Source organism: Erpetoichthys calabaricus, chromosome 12 (assembly GCF_900747795.2).
Source record: "Erpetoichthys calabaricus chromosome 12, fErpCal1.3, whole genome shotgun sequence".
NCBI lineage: Eukaryota > Metazoa > Chordata > Cladistia > Polypteriformes > Polypteridae > Erpetoichthys > Erpetoichthys calabaricus.
In genome coordinates, this window is record NC_041405.2 from 3223687 (window position 1) to 3243286 (window position 19600).

At 40.0% G+C, this 19600-nt stretch overlaps 1 long non-coding RNA gene across 1 annotated transcript; it reads right to left on the reverse strand.

Moving 5' to 3' along the window:
• Positions 1-3578: 3578 nt before the first annotated feature.
• LOC127529807 (uncharacterized) lies at positions 3579-19519 on the reverse strand. Its single transcript, XR_007936430.1, has 4 exons — positions 19440-19519; positions 15547-15617; positions 10749-10906; positions 3579-3847 (listed from the first exon to the last, which is right to left on the reverse strand). It is a non-coding gene; the product is annotated as an uncharacterized LOC127529807 (long non-coding RNA).
• Positions 19520-19600: the final 81 nt, after the last annotated feature.

The window sequence follows — 19600 nt, forward strand, 5'->3', positions numbered from 1 at the left end:
CTCAATTGGATTCAGGTCAGGACTTTGACTAGGCCACTCCAAAGTCTTCATTTTGTTTTTCTTCAGCCATTCAGAGGTGGATTTGCTGGTGTGTTTTGGGTCATTGTCCTGTTGCAGCACCCAAGATCGCTTCAGCTTGAGTTGACGAACAGATGGCCGGACATTCTCCTTCAGGATTTTTTGGTAGACTGTAGAATTCATGGTTCCATTTATCACAGCAAGCCTTCCAGGTCCTGAAGCAGCAAAACAACCCCAGACCATCACACTACCACCACCATATTTTACTGTTGGTATGATGTTCTTTTTCTGAAATGCTGTGTTCCTTTTACGCCAGATGTAACGGGACATTTGCCTTCCAAAAAGTTCAACTTTTGTCTCATCAGTCCACAAGGTATTTTCCCAAAAGTCTTGGCAATCATTGAGATGTTTCTTAGCAAAATTGAGACGAGCCCTAATGTTCTTTTTGCTTAACAGTGGTTTGCGTCTTGGACATCTGCCATGCAGGCCGTTTTTGCCCAGTCTCTTTCTTATGGTGGAGTCGTGAACACTGACCTTAATTGAGGCCTGCAGTTCTTTAGACGTTGTCCTGGGGTCTTTTGTGATCTCTTGGATGAGTCGTCTCTGCGCTCTTGGGGTAATTTTGGTCGGCCGGCCACTCCTGGGAAGGTTCACCACTGTTCCATGTTTTTGCCATTTGTGGATAATGGCTCTCACTGTGGTTCGCTGGAGTCCCAAAGCTTTAGAAATGGCATTATAACCTTTACCAGACTGATAGATCTCAATTACTTCTGTTCTCATTTGTTCCTGAATTTCTTTGGATCTTGGCATGATGTCTAGCTTTTGAGGTGCTTTTGGTCTACTTCTCTGTGTCAGGCAGCTCCTATTTAAGTGATTTCTTGATTGAAACAGGTGTGGCAGTAATCAGGCCTGGGGGTGGCTACGGAAATTGAACTCAGGTGTGATACACCACAGTTAGGTTATTTTTTAACAAGGGGGCAATTACTTTTTCATACAGGGCCATGTAGGTTTGGATTTTTTTTCTCCCTAAATAATAAAAACCATCATTTAAAAACTGCATTTTGTGTTTACTTGTGTTATATTTGACTAATGGTTAAATGTGTTTGATGATCAGAAACATTTTGTGTGACAAACATGCAAAAGAATAAGAAATCAGGAAGGGGGCAAATAGTTTTTCACACCACTGTATATTCACTGAATCGAAGTTACCCTAAAGAGCTCAGATATAGCCAGTCAGTCATTTCTATATCCTAACTACAGGGTCACAGGGGTCTGCTGGAGCCAATCCCAGCCAGCACAGGGTGTAAGGCAGGAACCAATGCCAGACAGGGCGCCAACCCACCGCAGAGCTCAGATATACTTTAGAAGTATTCCAAAAATTATTTTTGGAATTGAATGGTCTCAAACGTAGCTCAAAAGTTCTTTCTTTAAAAAACAGGTTAATGTGCTAGTGCTTTATTTTTTGCATCAGCTTTATTTACTGCAATATTAGAAGACCATATTGTTTTGTATATACAGGGTATGACCATATTTCAGTCAAAAAAAGCATTGTTTACTGGATTTTTTTTTTGTATTTACCTACCAATATAGAGGCCCTATTTTACATAAGAATTTGCTAAGGTGGGCTGCACGGTGGCACAGCAGTAGCGCTGCTGCCTCACAGTCAGGAGACCTGGGTTCGCTTCCCAGGTCCTCCCTGCATGGATTTTGCATGTTCTCCCCGTGTCTGTGTGGGTTTCCTCCCAGAGTCCAAAGACATGCAGCTTAGGTGCATTGGCGATCCTAAATTGTGCTTGGTATGTGTGTGTGCCCTGCGGTGGGCTGGCGACATGCCCGGGGTTTGTTCCTGCCTTGTGCCCTGTGTTGGCTGGGATTGGCTCCAGCAGACCCCCATGACCCTGTAGTTAGGATATAGCGGGTTGGATAATGGATGGATGGCCCTACTTTACACAAGATTTTGTTAAGGTTATTAAGTTTACAGCTTCACAGTTAACCTTATTTTGTAAAAGTTACATACTGTGAACTAGCAAACATGTAGAAGGAAATTAACAATTTGGATTGTAAAGTAAATTTCAGGGTTAATGAGCCCATAAGATGGCTGTAGGCTTTTGCGAAGAGAAAATAAAGGTAAAATAAAATCTACATTGTAATTACTGTTATTTGTAAAGAAAAATATTGTAATAATGTTTTATACATTAAAATACAAAAACTATACTCTTGTGCTTTTTGTGCTTTTTTCCACTTTTATGACTTCTGTTTGAAAAGGTGCGAATATTGAGTTACGCTTACTCAAAAAAATTATGGCAATCGATTGCGTAAACCTTTTTAAGTTTATTCCAATTAAAATCTTGTGTAACTTATATATACACCATTTGAGTAGGGTTAAATTATGAGCACTAGTTGTTTCAACTTAAAAAAGTAATAATTTTGTAAAAGAAAATGTTAGTTAATCCAAAAAATTCTTATCACATTTTTATTTTCACTCAACTCAAAAAGCAATGTTAAATTTACATTAATACCATTGTAGGATTTACTTAAAAGTAGTGTTAGTTGAAAGAACTTAAAAAGGTGAATGCAATTGATTGCCATAATTTTTTTAAGTTTATCCAACAAGTTATTTTTTTCAGTGTGCTTTTTGCAAGTTGAGGACGGCTGAAAAAGGGTAAACGTTATTTTTCTTTACTTTCTCGTATACAAAGTATGGAGAAGGTGTAGTAATCATGAAAAAAATTCGACCTCGAGATTTTGATGAATCTTGACGGTTTAAATCTCCCTGAGTTCGAAAATACCGTTTCTTGGATTTATGTCTCTGTGTGTGCGTGCGTAAACACGATAACTCAAAAATGCAACGAGATAAAATGATGAAATTTGGCATGTGGTTGTTACACCAAAAATTGTAGATCTGAATTAACTTTTGGGCCAAATCCATCAACCTGAACTTCACATGAACACACACTCGATTTTTCTTTTATTCGTGTAGTTGCAGAATCCGATTTATTCAACATCCATCCATCCATTTTCCAACCTGCTGAATCCGAACACAGAGTCACGGGGGTCTGCTGGAGCCAATCCCAGCCAACACAGGGCACAAGGCAAGATCCAATCCCAGGCAGGGTGCCAACCTACCGCAGTTATTTAACATTACTTTTATAATAATTGTTTCATATATTATTCATTTGATTTGTTGTTGATGGTTCTTTAATGAGCATAATATAAGAATATAATCATTATCTTGCGGTTTACTCCCCAAATATCCTTCCCCATATCTGACTACGCGAGAACGTCTTATTTTTATTTCAAGGCGGTAACAAGTAAAGGCAAACTGCGAGGGCCGAACGGCTTCGTTTCTGCATTTCCAACGCGGGAGCGCCCTCTTGTGGATATTTCAGCGATTGCAGCCGTCGGTCCTGTTTTTAATTTTCTTTTTTTTTGTGTTCGGACAGGCTCTGTGTTCACCTTCCACGCTTTCCATTTAATCAGCAGATCAATCTGTGGGCCTTCATTACCAGATGAAGACATCTGAGGCAAGTTTATAAACCTCCATTTAGCTGATTGAATACTTTCACACCATCCAAAACATCTTTATTAAATGATTGGGAATGACAAAAACATAAACAAGACAGTTGCTAAACTAAAACATCTAAAAACAAACATATTTATACAAATAAAAATGACATTAACAACTCAGTTTTAACAACATCCTGATTAAGACATCAAAAATGAATCACTTAACAAAAACGTAAGGATGGGTGAAAGAACAAGTGCTGATGAAGAGTCTTTTAGGCGTCCTCATTTGCAGTTTCTTCCAAGTGAAGCCACCTTGTTGGACCTGTAAAGAAGAAGAAAGGAAAAGTTTCAGTTAAAAAAGTGAATTGAAAAATGGACCGATCAGTTTAAGCAGAAGACTTCAATCTATCAGAAGAACAAAAAACAGTGGATGTCTACTACTGATGAGCAAAACAGTCATTTTTTGTTATCTATCCTGTTTTGGGATATTACCCTAAAATTCATTTGACATGTTCTTTCTCTATTGTTAAATATGAAACTTGCTAAAAAAAATTTTTATTAAACTATTTGCAAAGAATATGCATATCCTGTTAATAAGGATTTAGGGAAACCAAAGATATTTTCTCCTAGAGCCTGGTATTGGACTATAATGTTTGTAATAATCCTATCAACAGGCTCTTGGGAGATTTATTATGGGAAATGATTTCACGTGTTCATATATAGTCTTTGGGATCTTGTGCTAAACAGGAGCACCACAAATGCCTTGAAATAAATTCCTTTTTCCATTTCATTCTTGTGTGACCAGACAATAGGGGGCTATAAAGTCAGTCGAGCACATCTTCACAAAGGAGTACATCTGGGAGTAAAGCGACTCCTTCTGAGCAATTAGCCGGAGGGATCAACTGGGACACGAGCACAAGTTTACAAGGAGCTCCATGGATTGATCAACGGAAGTAATTCATTTTTTCAGATAGGACTATGAACTCAGGTTCCAAATCTGTACTTTGTACTTCAAGTTATCTAGACGAATATAAAACAGCTAAAAAACAGAGGACATCTGGATTGATGAGTGTATAGACATTGAGCCATTTTTTTTTCATGATCAGTGAAGATGATGAAGGCTTCATTCTTGAAATGCCTAAATAACAGGTAAAAACTGTCAATTTCCTAAAATATTTTTGGGTTCCTCTTTTTAGAGTAGTAAGCACAAAGGTGAAGTGCCCACTTTAATTTCAGATTGTGGGTTAACATAAGGATGATGCAATATAATAAATAAGTCAAATATTATCTTTAATGAATCAAATATTTCTTGAGTCTCTTCTGCTCAAAAAAAAAACATATATATATATATATACTGTATATATATTTAAACACCACACTAAGTCGATGCTACTGTGCAAGTCCATGTTACGTCTGCATTACATTATTTATCGTGTAGAGCTCTGCTCCAACTTTCTTACGTTATTCTCACTCTCTGGCACTCAGTCATTCCTACGTTTCAATGGCCCGGGGTGTCCAGACATCCTGTTTTGTTTTTTTTCCAGGACAGTCCCATTGTCATGCTGTGCATCCTGATTAATTAGTGAAATATAACAAACAGCCCTGCTTTTAACTGACTGGCCATTCAATTAAGTTACAGCATGTTCTTTATATCACAAACATTGCTCAGAGCACACAACTTCACCAACTTTTCAATTCAATATGCGCCTAAGAACACAAATGAAAACCCCAAGGGGACTCAAACCCCACTTTCCATTAAAATGGATCTGTGCATAACAGCAAACTCAAAACTCACTATGCTGTTTGACAAGCTTGATTTATAAGCCGAGTCCCAATCTGGGAATTTAAAAATCTGGTTGCCCTACAGTGACTTGATGGGACATTTTCTAAACACAGAGAATACAAACTTATTTAGCAGAATGTCATAAGGTAATGGACGTGAGGAGCCACAGTTGGCCTTAATGGTGCCAAAACTGGTGGAGGAATATGGCAGTGTCAGCACCAGCCTGGTTCCTGTGGTGGAGGGTCCACTAGTGGACCTGCTTTAGCTCATCTACAGCTCGTACTTCAACCAGCACCAGTGTGTAGCACCCACCTGGATGACGCAATGGCAGCCCTTCTTGCACCAGTACACTCACCACAGGATAACCGTTAGGTGGTGAAGGGGTGAGACAGTTAGCCAATTAGAGGCAGGAGGTGATGAGGGGGTCAGAATGACAAGGCCGTGCAGGGCAATTAATTCAGGACATTGGGGTGCACCCTACTCTTTACGAAGGATACCCAGAGCTCTTTAATGATCACAGAGAGTCAGGACCTCGGTTTTACATCTCGTCCATTTTTACAGCAGAATATTACACAGATTACAGGGTAAGCGCCCCCTGCTGGCCTCACCAACACCTTTTCCTGAAGCAATTATAGCTGTCCTTAGATGGTCTCTGAAGCACTGATGGGGCCTGAACATGCTTAGCTTAAGGTGGATTACCTGTTATGATGTGCATGAGGTATGGCTGCTGGGTCCTCACTCCCTATGTAAACCACTCTGAGTAGTAAGGAAAGCATGATATAAATGTCATTATTTCTTCTTCTTCCTCCTCCTCCTCCTCACAGGCTGTGGATGTTCCTTTAGCCATCCTAGACTGACACCTTTTCTTCCTTCCCCGGCTGCCCTCTGTGTTCTCATCTGCCACGTGCACTGCCAGTTTTCACTTTGCCCTTCTTATTTGAGGCCTGAGTTAACACCACCCTCACATACGTTCCCATTTCCGTAAGCCAATCCAAGTCAGGACCTTTCTGGAAACTGGCCGGCCGCCATATAAGCAAGTCTACAGATGGTATCAAAGAAGAAGTCCCCCTGAAGGGCCTTTCCACGCTCTGCACCAAAGTGAATTGCCTTGTGCTTTTTCAAAGTCAGAAGGGGTAGCAGATGAGAAAAATATGTGGGAATGGTGTGAATTTTGCTGGTCGCTAAACAGCATGTGTTTCCTAATTTATTATGTAATTTTATAACAGGACAAATTGCTGAAGATTCAATTTTATGTGAATTGCTGGCTCATCACAAATTTCCACATCCAAATGTTCAAGCCACAAGCACCGTTATAGGGAACATTTGTGCCAGCAACATACAGTCATGGCCTAAAATATTGGTGTCCCTGCACTTCTTCCAGATTTCTTCTAGAAAACTACTGCAATTCCAAATGGTGTGGTCTTTGCAAGTTTATTTATTTAATTTATGTATGTATGTATGTATTGTTTTTTTTGCATTGAACAACACAAAAAAGACCAAGCAGATCTCACTCCACACACAACTCCAGAAAAGGACTTGACACAATTACTGGCACCCTCAAGGTGATATTTGGTAGCACACCCTTTGGAAAGGATAACTGAAATCAGTCGCTTCTTTGACCCATGAATGAGCTTCTTACGCCTCCCTGTACAAATTTCGGACCACTCTTCTTTAGCCAGCTGCTCCAGGTCTCTCCGATCTGATGAGTGTGGTTGGAGATCTCTCCACAGGTGTTCTATGGGATTTAGATCTGGACATAGTGCTGGCAACTTAAGTTTTGTCTTAAACAGTTCCTTGGTGCTTTTTGAAGTACAGTATGCTTTGTCTTGCTGGAAGACCTGTGACCTCAGACACAGACCCAGCTCACTGACGCCAGGGCCCTACATTGCACTCACAACAGTTCCTTCTCATCTCCACACTTTGCTCTCGTCATCATTCTGATCAGGTTCATCTTTGTCTCATCTCATCCACAAGAACTTTTCCCAGAATTCTTCTCAAAAGTCCTTTTCACAAACTGTAATCTGGCCATCCTGTTTTTGCAGTTTGCATCATGCAGTGTGTCCTCTGTGTTTCTGTTCATGAAGTCTTCTACTGATATTCGTCTTTGATACATCCACATCGGCCCCCTGAAGGCCGTTTCTGATCTACACAACAGCCATTTGGGCTTTTTCTTGACCTTAATGAGGATTCTTCTGTCATCAGCAATGGAGGTCTTCCTTGGCCTACCAGCCCCTTTGTGATTATTGAGCTCACCAGTGAGTTCTTTCTTCTTCATGATATTCCACAGAGTTGTTTTTAGGTCATCCTAAGGTGTTATTGATGCCTCTGATTATTTTATTCTTGTTTTCCAGCTTCATAATGGCTTCATTGGCACAACTCTTGTCCTCATGTTGAACAATGGCAACTACAGACTCCAAAGGGTACAAGCAAGTCGAGGTCTCTTATGAAGCCATGAAACCCACCTGAGGAACCACAAACACCTGTGAGGCCAATTGTCCCAAACATGTTGGTGCCCTGAAATGGGGGGACCATTTGTGACCAAAATGTCTGCAAATCCCCTTAAAAGAAGGTACAATGTACACTTTAATCATGGCTGAATTTTATGATTTGTAAATTTAAGCTGTGGAGCAAGAAGGGGAAATCAAAGAAAAATGGGTGTTAGTCCCAAACATTATGGAGGGCACCGTAGTACACGTCATATCGTGAGGAACACGTTACATAACTGGAATGACTGAGTACAGTACACCTCCTGGCCCTGGTGAGGAAACCACGCCATGTTGCTGCTATTGACACACGTCATTGTTTCCCATACGTTAAGAATTCTGGAATCTCTTCTTAAATTTCTAAGGTTTCATTATTCACAGATACAACTGTTTTGTTTTTTTTAAATAATAATTACATTAGTAACTTTGATTTAACAAGGCCTCACTAACCAGAGCTAATATCAGAGTTCAAGGCAAAACAGAAGGGTTGATTTTAAGTGTGACTGAGTGCGTGTCAGTGTGTTACGTGGGTGGGCTTCATGGTTCAATTCATGGTTGGTTTGTGCCATGAATCCAATGCTCCTCGCCCCTTATTTGCCAAGTTAGATCAAGTAGGGTTGAAAATGAATATAAGCCAGCTGTGAGGGCACACCAGTTCAGTATCTTGAAATCGATCTATTCACGCAGGGTCCGCACCTTCGGCCAGTGTCTACGTGGGGCTTTCTTCAGGTTCCTCAGTTTTCATCACCCAGACATGGTGAACTGGCCAGTCTAAATTGCTACAAGTGAGTGCAATAAACTGATGGTGGTCCCCTGTCGTGTCCTGCTTTGTGCTTAGTGCTGCCACCCTGAAGTGACAATGACAAAAACCAACAGTTTTCAGAGTGAAATGTTCAAAGGTTCAAAATTGTTATTTCGTCACATTAACACAAGAAAACCGACATTTTCCTTCTCACTTGTATCCAATAACAAAACAGAAAACAAAACCAATAAATAGAGACAACACAGGTTAAAACCTAGACTTAAATTCTAAAATACTAGGAAACATGCAGACCTCCAGTCCTCTGATAAAGATGCTTCATTTGGGGAAAGCTGAACATTTACATTTTGGCGAACACATTCTTTTGTTTTCAGTATGACAAAAATACCGGCCAACAGTGAGCACATCTAACTTCTGAAAATCGTACTTCTCAACCAACAGTTGAAGTATGGATGTAAAAGCAATGCTTGCATATGGGTGGAAGATAAAAGTGTTTGACGACCTTCTCATTTGTCGTCCTTCATTTCTCTGTCCTAGGCGTTCCTACATTCTGTATCATGGAGTATGTGTGACATGTCGATGAGCCACAATGGCTCTACACTCCGGCTCACTTCTCATCGTTCATCATCACTGGAGAGCCTTCTGTGTTTGGATTGATGGTCAGGAGATGTTGCCAGTGGAGTTTTCTTTTTCATGCCATCATATTGTATTGCCCTGTATTTTTCGTAATCATAAGGATCACTTTGGTGTGAGGACGGGCAAATACAGTGGGTCAGTTTGAGCAGACATTTGTCTGCCTTTGCCATCATATTGCACACCCAGTAGATGGCACTGTTGTTCTGTTTCTTCTTCCTACAAGCAGTCACAGCAATCCTCCTCATGCTCAGCAGGTGTTGCTGTCGTTCTTTTCTTTTCTGCTATGTCTTCCTCTCAAGCAGAGATGAGAACCCTGATAACTTTGTATAGGCTGCTGCCAGACATATTTTTACTTCACTAGAGAGTATCATGTCATAAAGCTTTCCATTAAGACCAAGTGGTTTGCGAGTAATCACGTGACAGACAGTAAGACACAACCCTTAGCATTTTAATACAGAGAGATTGCGTCATCTGAAAACAAATTCTTTGCTAACTATTTCTTGCAGTCTCATGGTATGTTTTTACAGTTATATGCTTCATATGAGTAAATTTTCACTCCTAGGATTTTTATTATTTTGGATATTTCTTATTAAAAAGATGTATGGCACTGGGAAGAAAGGCAACAAAACAGCAATAATCACGCATTAATATAATGTATAAACCGATTTTATAATAATGACTAAAAGAGCAGGTTATTGTCTTTACACCAGTAATCTAATTCAACCACAAAATGGTAAATCAGTGCTTTTACTACTTAACTCAAAAAATATATATATAAATATATATCCATCTATCATCCAACCCACTACATCCTAACTACAGGGTCACGAGGGTCTGCTGGAGCCAATCCCAGCCAACACAGGGCACTAGGCAGGAACAAACCCCGGGCAGGGCGCCAGCCCACCACAGGGCACACCCACACACCAAGCACAATTTAGGATCACCAATGCACCTAACCTGCATGTCTTTGGACTGCGGGAGGAAACCCACACAGACACGGGGAGAACATGCAAACTCCACACAGGGAGGACCTGGGAAGTGAACACCCAGGCCTCCTTACTGCAAGGCAGCAGCGCTACCACTGTGCCACCGTGCCGCCCATTTTATATATATAATATATATAAAATTTCCATTTGCTCAACGTCTGAGAGCAAAACCTCCAAATCAGAACATGTTTAAAAGCACAGGGAACTAAATAATACATACATTTAACTATTGGATTATTTTACTTTCAAAATCCTCAGAATCCATCCATACTGTTCTTCTTCTTCTTCTTCTTCCTCCTTCATCATCTTCTTCTTCTTGTTCTTCTTCTTCAGCTATTCCCGTTTTTATATGGGGCATGACATTTGCAATTTGGGACTGGTTTATTTTGGTAGCTTTTGACCTTCATTATAAACCCCTTCTTGAAATGTGACCTTTATTTTTTTTTGGAATGTCCATCTCCTGATGTACTTTTATTTTTTATTCTGTCTCTGCCGATTTCCACCCCTGGACCCTTTGATTCTTACATGGCATCACAGCTCGGGCAGCTGTTTAACAGCCCGCTCTCCTTTCTTACCTTCACTCTTTTAATTTTCTGGGAGAGACTCTTCGTCTTGGTTTACCAGCCAATTTGATTGGTGCATTAACATTCAATGTATTGATAGTCACATTCTTCAAGGCCATCTTAGTTTTCACATTTGGGCCCTCCGATGAAGAAGGTTCCTCGTTTTCCAACTGTGAAACAAACAGAGAAACCAAACATTTATATAGCAGCAGTACAAAATTATAAAGGTGTACTGACAGATGTGTGTAGCAGCAAATGAGCTCAGCCATGTTTAATCATTTAAGGTTACATCCCAGTCCCCTCCAGTAATAATTTCTCAAATACATATATGGTACACTGGAGGAGTGACTGGGACTTCAGTAACGGTTGAAGAACAGTCATAGCTAGTTTCAGTAACTGTTACTTAACAAGGCATTGCCCACAGCCATCACAGCGGGAAGGCGATTCTACCAAACGTCCAGTGGTAGATCACACCTGTTATCAGGCTTAACTCTCATTCAGTGCGTCAGCCTCGGTTTTACCATCTCGGTGCTCATTACTGAATTATTCTTAATGCTGTTGGGAAGTGGTCTGGTTCAAAACATGAGTCTACGAGTATTTTATCAGAGTGGCATAAACCTTTTATTTAATTGCACTTTGATTATTATTATAATTATTATTAACATCCCTCTGTTATATAAAAAAATCTTGGGACGAGACAAGACTTTTTCAGAGAGATAATTTCAAGTCCCACAAGATGAGACTTTGTGCCAAGAGATGAATTGAAAACCTAACAGGTCCAAGCGGGGGCGGAAATAAAAGACAAACAGTAGAAGAAGAAAAGACAAAGAGTAGAAGACAAAGTAGAACGTCGTAAAGAGGATCAAAAACGTTGGCTTGATACACATGCAGGGCAGGTTAGAGATTAGGAAAGTACTAAAATTTGAAAATCTCAAAAAAATGACAGTAAAGATTGCATTGGAAATTATTACTCGGTAAAATAACAGAACAGTGAAAAGAAATTGACTATGTGGATATACAGTGCAACCAGAAAGTATTCCCAGCACATCACTTTTTCCACATTTTGTTATCTTACAGCCTTATTCCAAAATGGATTAAATTCATTTTTTTCCTCAGAATTCTACACACAACACCCCATAATGACAACGTGAAAAAAGTTTACTTGAGGTTTTTGCAAATTTATTAAAAATAAAAACACTGAGAAATCCCATGTCCATAAGTATTCACAGCCTTTGCTCAATACTTTGTTGATGTCCCTTTGGCAGCAATTCCAGCCTCCAGTCTTGTTGAATATGATGCCACAAGCTTGGCACACCTATCCTTGGCCAGTTTGGCCCATTCCTCTTTGCAGCACCTCTCAAGCTCCATCAGGTTGGATGGGAAGCGTCGGTGCACAGCCATTTTAAGATCTCTCCAGAGATGTTCAATCGGATTCAAGTCTGGGCTCTGGCTGGGCCACTCAAGGACATTCACAGAGTTGTCCTGAAGCCACTCCTTTGATATCTTGGCTGTGTGCTTAGGGTCGTTGTCCTGCTGAAAGATGAACCGTCGCCCCAGTCTGAGGTCAAGAGCGCTCTGGAGCAGGTTTTCATCCAGGATGTCTCTGTACATTGCTGCAGTCATCTTTCCCTTTATCCTGACTAGTCTCCTAGTTCCCCACAGCATGATGCTGCCACCACCATGCTTCACTGTAGAGATGGTATTGGCCGGGTGATAAGCGGTGCCTGCTTTCCTCCAAACGTGACGCCTGGCATTCAAACCAAAGAGTTCAATCTTTGTCTCATCAGACCAGAGAATTTTCTTTCTCATGGTCTGAGAGTCCTTCAGGTGCCTTTTGGCAAACTCCAGGCGGGCTGCCATGTGCCTTTTACTAAGGAGTGGCTTCCGTCTGGCCACTCTACCATACAGGCCTGATTGGTGGATTGCTGCAGAGATGGTTGTCCTTCTGGAAGGTTCTCCTCTCTCCACAGAGGACCTCTGGAGCTCTGACAGAGTGACCATCGGGTTCTTGGTCACCTCCCTGACTAAGGCCCTTCTCCCCCGATCGCTCAGTTTAGATGGCTGGCCAGCCCTAGGAAGAGTCCTGGTGGTTTCAAACTTCTTCCACTTACGGATGATGGAGGCCACTGTGCTCATTGGGACCTTCAAAGCAGCAGACATTTTTCTGTAACCTTCCCCAGATTTGTGCCTGGAGACAATCCTGTCTCAGAGGTCTACAGACAATTCCTTTGACTTCATGCTTGGTTTGTGCTCTGACATGAACTGTCAACTGTGGGACCTTCTATAGACAGGTGTGTGCCTTTCCAAATCATGTCCAGTCAACTGAATTGACCACAGGTGGACTCCAATGAAGCTGCAGAAACATCTCAAGGATGATCAGGGGAACAGGATGCACCTGAGCTCAATTTCGAGCTTCATGGCAAAGGCAGTGAATATTTATGTACATGGGATTTCTCAAGTTTTTTATTTTTAATAAATTTGCAAAAACCTCAAGTAAACTTTTTTCACGTTGTCATTATGGGGTGTTGTGTGTAGAATTCTGAGGAAAAAAATGAATTTAATCCATTTTGGAATAAGGCTGTGACATAACAAAATGTGGACAAAGTGATGTGCTGGGAATACTTTCCGGTTGCACTGTAGGTGATAGGACAGAAGTATGTAGATATTGTTTGTCTTTAAAGTTTAAGTCGTAGACTTGTAGATCATGTAATTTGTGCTGCCATCAGGGAACAGTAGTGTTTCTTCCCAATGAAGAGGCGTATCCGCGAGAAATAAAAGATTTGTTATTTGGTGAAAGTGAAATCCACAAACACTACAGACAAAATATCCGAATCTAAAATAATCTGTTCGTGTTCGCATCACTCATTGCTCAAAACGTAGATTTACATGATTCAGGACCATACACCAGCTATGAGAATCTGTGGTCCAGCAAAAATTAAAGCAAAGACAAGTTTAAGTTTGAAGAAACCACAAGTCGGTCAGGTTTATATTTATGATCACGGAGAAGCGATGTAACAAAGAATCAAAAGAGTTAAACCATTTGATGTATTAGAAATTCTACAGCCAATAATGGATACAAATCCATACGTCCAAAAGTTTTGCACTTTACATGAAATTTACCTGAAAAACACGGACAAAGAAATTTTCTTGGATTTCTATATGAATCCGAAAGATCACGCTCGCATATATAATAAACCAAAATGTGACGAATTCTCAGCGATAATAGTTTTGAAAGATGGAGACATCAAAGACAGAGTCGATATTCGTGTTTATCCAAAAGCAAAGCACAATTCGTCTCAAGAAGCAGGTCCAGGAAATGATGAGCACGTAGGCCCCACATGGGGTTTGGTGAGCGAAGCAAGCTGGGAGCAGAGCCACCTAGTTGTTATTATTATTATTATTATTATTATTATTATCATCATCATCATCTTTGCAGTGAAACCTTAACATTAGTTTCAGAAAACTACAAAATGTCACCATGATTTCCAAGAAAGCTACAGAACACCTTCATGAGTGCCATTTTGTGGTTAGTGGTACCATTAAAACATGATGCCATTCATTTTTAAATGCAAACTCCATCCCCTCACTGGGACTGGGCGTGGGACACCTCAAAACGTCTCCTCAAGTCCTTCTCTTGGGGAGGACGATTTCATATCCTAAATTGTACTTTTAGTTCAATTCCTAGGAGCACTTCTGAGATGCATGATAAATACGAGCACTGGTCTCACTTCCGCTCTGTGTTTTCTGTAAAGCGAAATCAGTATGTGGGGAGGATGGGAAATAAATACAACTGTCCACGTGCTGGAGCCAAAGCCCCGCCCCTTCTGTGACACGCATCACATGGACAGTTTTACTCCAGCTTCTCTTTAGATGTGGACATTTCAGATGTTAGTCACAAAATGCTACAAAATACAAAATATCAACTTAAATACTTGCTTTAATGTTGTCTACTTTTAAAATCTGTTCGGCTTAAAATAAAAGTGGGGCAGTAACTAGTGCTTGTGTCTCTCGCCTCCAAGTGGTGGCCTTCATGGGGTTTCTTCCTGTTATGGTGTTTAAATTTCCAAAGCTTAAAGGCACATTAATTTAAATGATGATTTTACATTATAAGCCATAAAGACCCCATGTTGATGACCACTCATTTTAACCCTAAAATCTAGAAGTCAGAGATTCAGATCTGTTGAAGCTGTGGATGTTTAAACTCGTCCGTCAGTTTTATTGCAATGCCACTGCATTCAGGTAGGTGGCTGTCTCAGTGATTCTCTGTAGGCCATCCATCCATCCATCCATTATCCAGCCTGCTGTATCCTAACTACAGGGTCACGGGGGTCTGCTGGAGCCAATCCAGGCCAACACGGGGTGCAAGGCAGGAAACAAATCCTGGGCAGGGTGCCAGCCCACCGCAGGGCATTTCTGTAGGCCTTTAGCCATTAAGAGAGAATGTGAAGTCCCTGAGGAACTAAATCCATAAGCAATACTGACATTTTGGTGAACATCATGCCATTGGAAGGACAAACAATTAAGAAAAATATAATATTTGAATAATTTTAAAATTAACATTGGTGGGTTATAACCTGTATCTGTTTTTAGAAACACAGGTGGAACAATGGGGAAGTCACATGTCACTTCTTAATGGATGTTGTTAGCTCAAGACTTGGTACATCTGGATACGTGAACTTTTAATTAAATCATTCATCCATCCATTATCAGACCCGCTGAATCCAAACACAGGGTCATATAAATCATTCATCTTTATTTTATTTTTTCATCGGTTCATCGAGTGAATGAAGTAAAATGTCGCTTCACTCACCTTACGCTTCTTCTGGTCTCGCAAATTATATGGTCTTTTTCCCTCGGGATAATTCTCATCACCTGGTGCAACTGAAAAGGAGAGAAAATTCAATTAAAGAAACAGTTTGTTCATCATGAAGCTGCCTCTGCTTGCAAGTACCGTTCTGGACTGAAAGACAATGGTCAGCAAAAATTAGAAATATGGCATCATGCTTCAGAAATATGTGTCTGGTGGTGCTGGGTAAGGACTTTCATAAGGTTTAGAGCTTTCTACATAACCTTTACAGTCAGAGCTGCCCTTCTCATAAGCACATCATGCACTGCGAGTGGGGTCTGAGATCGAAGGACTGCAGCAGGACTCTACGTGTATACGGTGACACTGTTTAATGAATCGTCAAATAAACGTTGTGGACTGTCATCTGTTGTGATCATTTTCTATTAACAAACAGAGAGTTGGCTTCAAGTTAACACCAGTCAGGAACACAAAAAGAAACAAATGAAAGTGTGAAGAAGAAGTTCATGAAGCACTTGCAGGTGTGTTTAGAAATTGAAATTTGTCCAACTTCAAGTAAGCTCAGTAACGTTACATCAAATGCCACTTCAATAAAGCTAGCAGATTACTGGAGTAACAACAGCATTAAGTGTAGCAGGTCTGCTATCGAGTGTTTAACAGACATGACCTGATGTTACAGCACCCAGCTGGCACGCGGTTATGGATTATTTATTACCGCCATATTGACCTCAGGACTATCAAACATTGTGAAAGTCTGTTAACGTTAGTTGACATATCAAGTGCTCTGAGTGTCATTGTATGGAGGACATGTTTGTAAATGTCATCGACACACAGTTAGTTAATGGCGGAACAGTGGAAAAGAACCAAGTGAGCAACTCTGAGATACAAAAAGAGAAACAAACGAGAAACTACTGGCTCATGACGTTCCTGATTTAGTTCACACCGCATTGCGATTGGCTGACATTGGAAGGACAAAATCAATTACATCACTTCATCAGTGTGGGTGACATATTCACAAGTTTGTTTTTTAAATATCTAAATATTTAGTTTCATTTTGACCCTGTATTTACTGCATTAAGTACATTTATTAAGCACATGCAGTAGTAGAATCAGAAGTTTTAATTTTACTATTATTATTATTAGTAGTAGTAGTAGTAGTAGTACTACTATTTCATATATAAAGTACCATTTATAAATATTTATATATATATACAGTATATATTATTATTATTATTAGTAGTAGTAGTAGTAGTAGTAGTATTTTATATATACTGTAATATTGATATATATTAGTAGTAGTAGCAGTAGTACTATTTTATATATACTGTATTATTTATATATAGTATTATTAGTAGTCATGTTCTCCCTGTGTCTGCGTGAGTTTCCTCCAGGCGCTCCTGTTTCTTCCCACAGTCCAAAGACATATGGATTAGGTAGATTGGCGATTCTAAATTGGCCCTAGTGTGTGTTTGTGTGTGTCCTGTGGTGGGTTGGCACCCTGCCCGGGATTGGTTCCTGCCTTGTGCCCTGTGTTGGCTGGGATTGGCTCCAGCAGACCCCCGTGACCCTGTGTTCGGATTCAGCCGGTTGGAAAATGGATGGATAGTACTATTTTATATATACTGTATTATTTATATAGAAGTAGTAGTAGTACTATTTTATATATAGCTAGCTAGCTAGCTAGCTAGCTAGATAGATAGATAGATAGATAGATAGATAGATAGATAGATAGATAGATAGATAGATAGATAGATAGATAGATAGATAGATAGATAGATAGATAGATAGATACTTTATTATTAGTAGTAGTACTATTTTATATATAGCTAGCTAGCTAGCTAGCTAGCTAGATAGATAGATAGATAGATAGATAGATAGATAGATACTTTATTATTAGTAGTAGTACTATTTTATATATACTGTATTATTGCTATATATTATTTTATTAGTACTATTTTATATATACAGAATTATTCACTTTTAACTTCTGATAATTAAAAGTAGTAATTTTATTTAACGTTAAAAAGTCACATTTACAGTAAGATGGTGATGTGTGCTTCTTTGTTTCTTTATGTGTTTATTGTTTAAATTAAAGTTGCTATATAATGTTGTGGTTTTTTTGGCGGGGCCCAAGGAGAAGATTCTGCTTAGGGCCCCAGTTTGGCCAGTGACAGCATGGCTTACAGTACATGAAATCTGCATTGGGATTCGTGACATCTTGGAGAGAATATAAAACTAAAGCTACTTGTGTGGAGTTTTCTTGTTCTCTGCATTAGTGTCTCACTTTCATTTAGTTATTATGATCTTCCTCCCAAATTCCAAAGACGCGCACGTGTGTGTGTGTGTGTGTAGCACTACATTAAAATGGTAAATGGTGTTTCAATGCCAGTTCATTTTCATGCCAATGGAATTGAAATTAAAATCACAGAAAATAATTAAAATGTTGACAATTCTGTCTCATAAAGTGCCCCTTAACTTTGTTCTCCTTTGTCCTGAAATGTGTCTAGAAAATAGAACTGAAACATGCTTGCATTGTATAATTATCTGTGCTGCAGTCTGCTCATCAATGGCAGCTACAATTAATTTGACATTTATTACAGTCCCTTTAGGAACTCAGGGCTGTCTTAACAGCATCATAGGCCCCTGTTTTGATAGCAAAAGAAAAGCATACATAGGCATCAGAAAAAACGTGGGCGCCTAGGTGGCACCCAGCCAATGCCCATTGTGCCCATGTGTTAAGACAGCCCTGGTCCAGACCTTAAAAATTAAAGATTCGGCTTTGTCTTGCTTTTCATCTGTCTTATGCATGTCTTATCCAATGGCCATATTATTTTGGTACATTTTAAAATAAAACTCAGTGACTTATTGGTAGGCTTTTCAGTTGCTCATTTTTACACTTGTTTCCATCCAAACTAGTGCAACTTGGTTAATCAATACAAAATGACCTGTGCCCTTGTAAGACTGAAAAATAGACCACCTTACTGTAGATATTATATGCTTGTTAGTACTAACTTAGTTGGCATCAGACAATGCCAAAGTGCGAGAAACACAGAGAACAGAGAAAACAGTTGAAAACATACCATAAAAATGAGTGTACAGTTCTTAGCTCCCCATATAGCAGCACCACCGAGTGCGAAAATTCACATCTGTGAGCTCCTCCACACTCGGGCCAGTGATCTTCCAGCGTGTGCTAATTTACATGGCAGCAGTTAGCTTTAATTTTATCTCACGCGGCGTTGTTTGGGAGATGTATAAATCTGCTAGTTGTATGGACGTTCAAAGCTTGGTGTAAAATTCGGCAGATGGTTGGTTGAGACATGCAGTCCGCAAATCCTCACAGGTGGCGCAGTGGTAGTGCTGCTGTTTTGCAGTAAGGAAACTGTGGAAGATTGTGGGTTCGCTTCCCGGTTCCTCTCTGTGTGGATAGCGCTTTGAGTACTGAGAAAAACGCTATATAAATGTAATGAATTATTATTAAATGAATCGCTATCGCAATGCTGCATTTTTCCTGTGACCAAAAGAAAGCACCGGTGCTAACGCTTCAATTTCGGCTGAGATCACGTGGCTTCTCCGCTTAGATGACTGATCAGGTAACGTACAAGATTTGTTACCAATATTATTCTGTCAAGTCAATATCGTTTTTCGAGTTAATCGTTGCCCATGCAGCGTTTCCAAAACATTCAGCTTTTTTCCGGAATGAGCGTGCAGATCTCTACCTGAACGCCATTTTCTGTCAGCTTGTAGCGAGTTAGGACGGCTTACGAGTTCTCCTAAATCCTGGTGAAGTTAGGAGTAGTTTCCTAAATTAGGGTACATTTATCAGATGCTGTTGCTGCTACTCCTAATATTAGATCTAAATGCGCTCCGTTCTGAGAATCCAGTTAACACAATTTTCTTACTCTGAGACGTTTGATGAATACCAGAATTGAACTTGAGCAGTCTGACATTTTATCTTCTTCCCTGTAGTTACACGTTTTATTGGCTACTGTATCTGACGTCATGCATCTCGTTATAGTTATGTGCTCGTCTGACGCCACGCCCACCACCAATAACTGCTCAG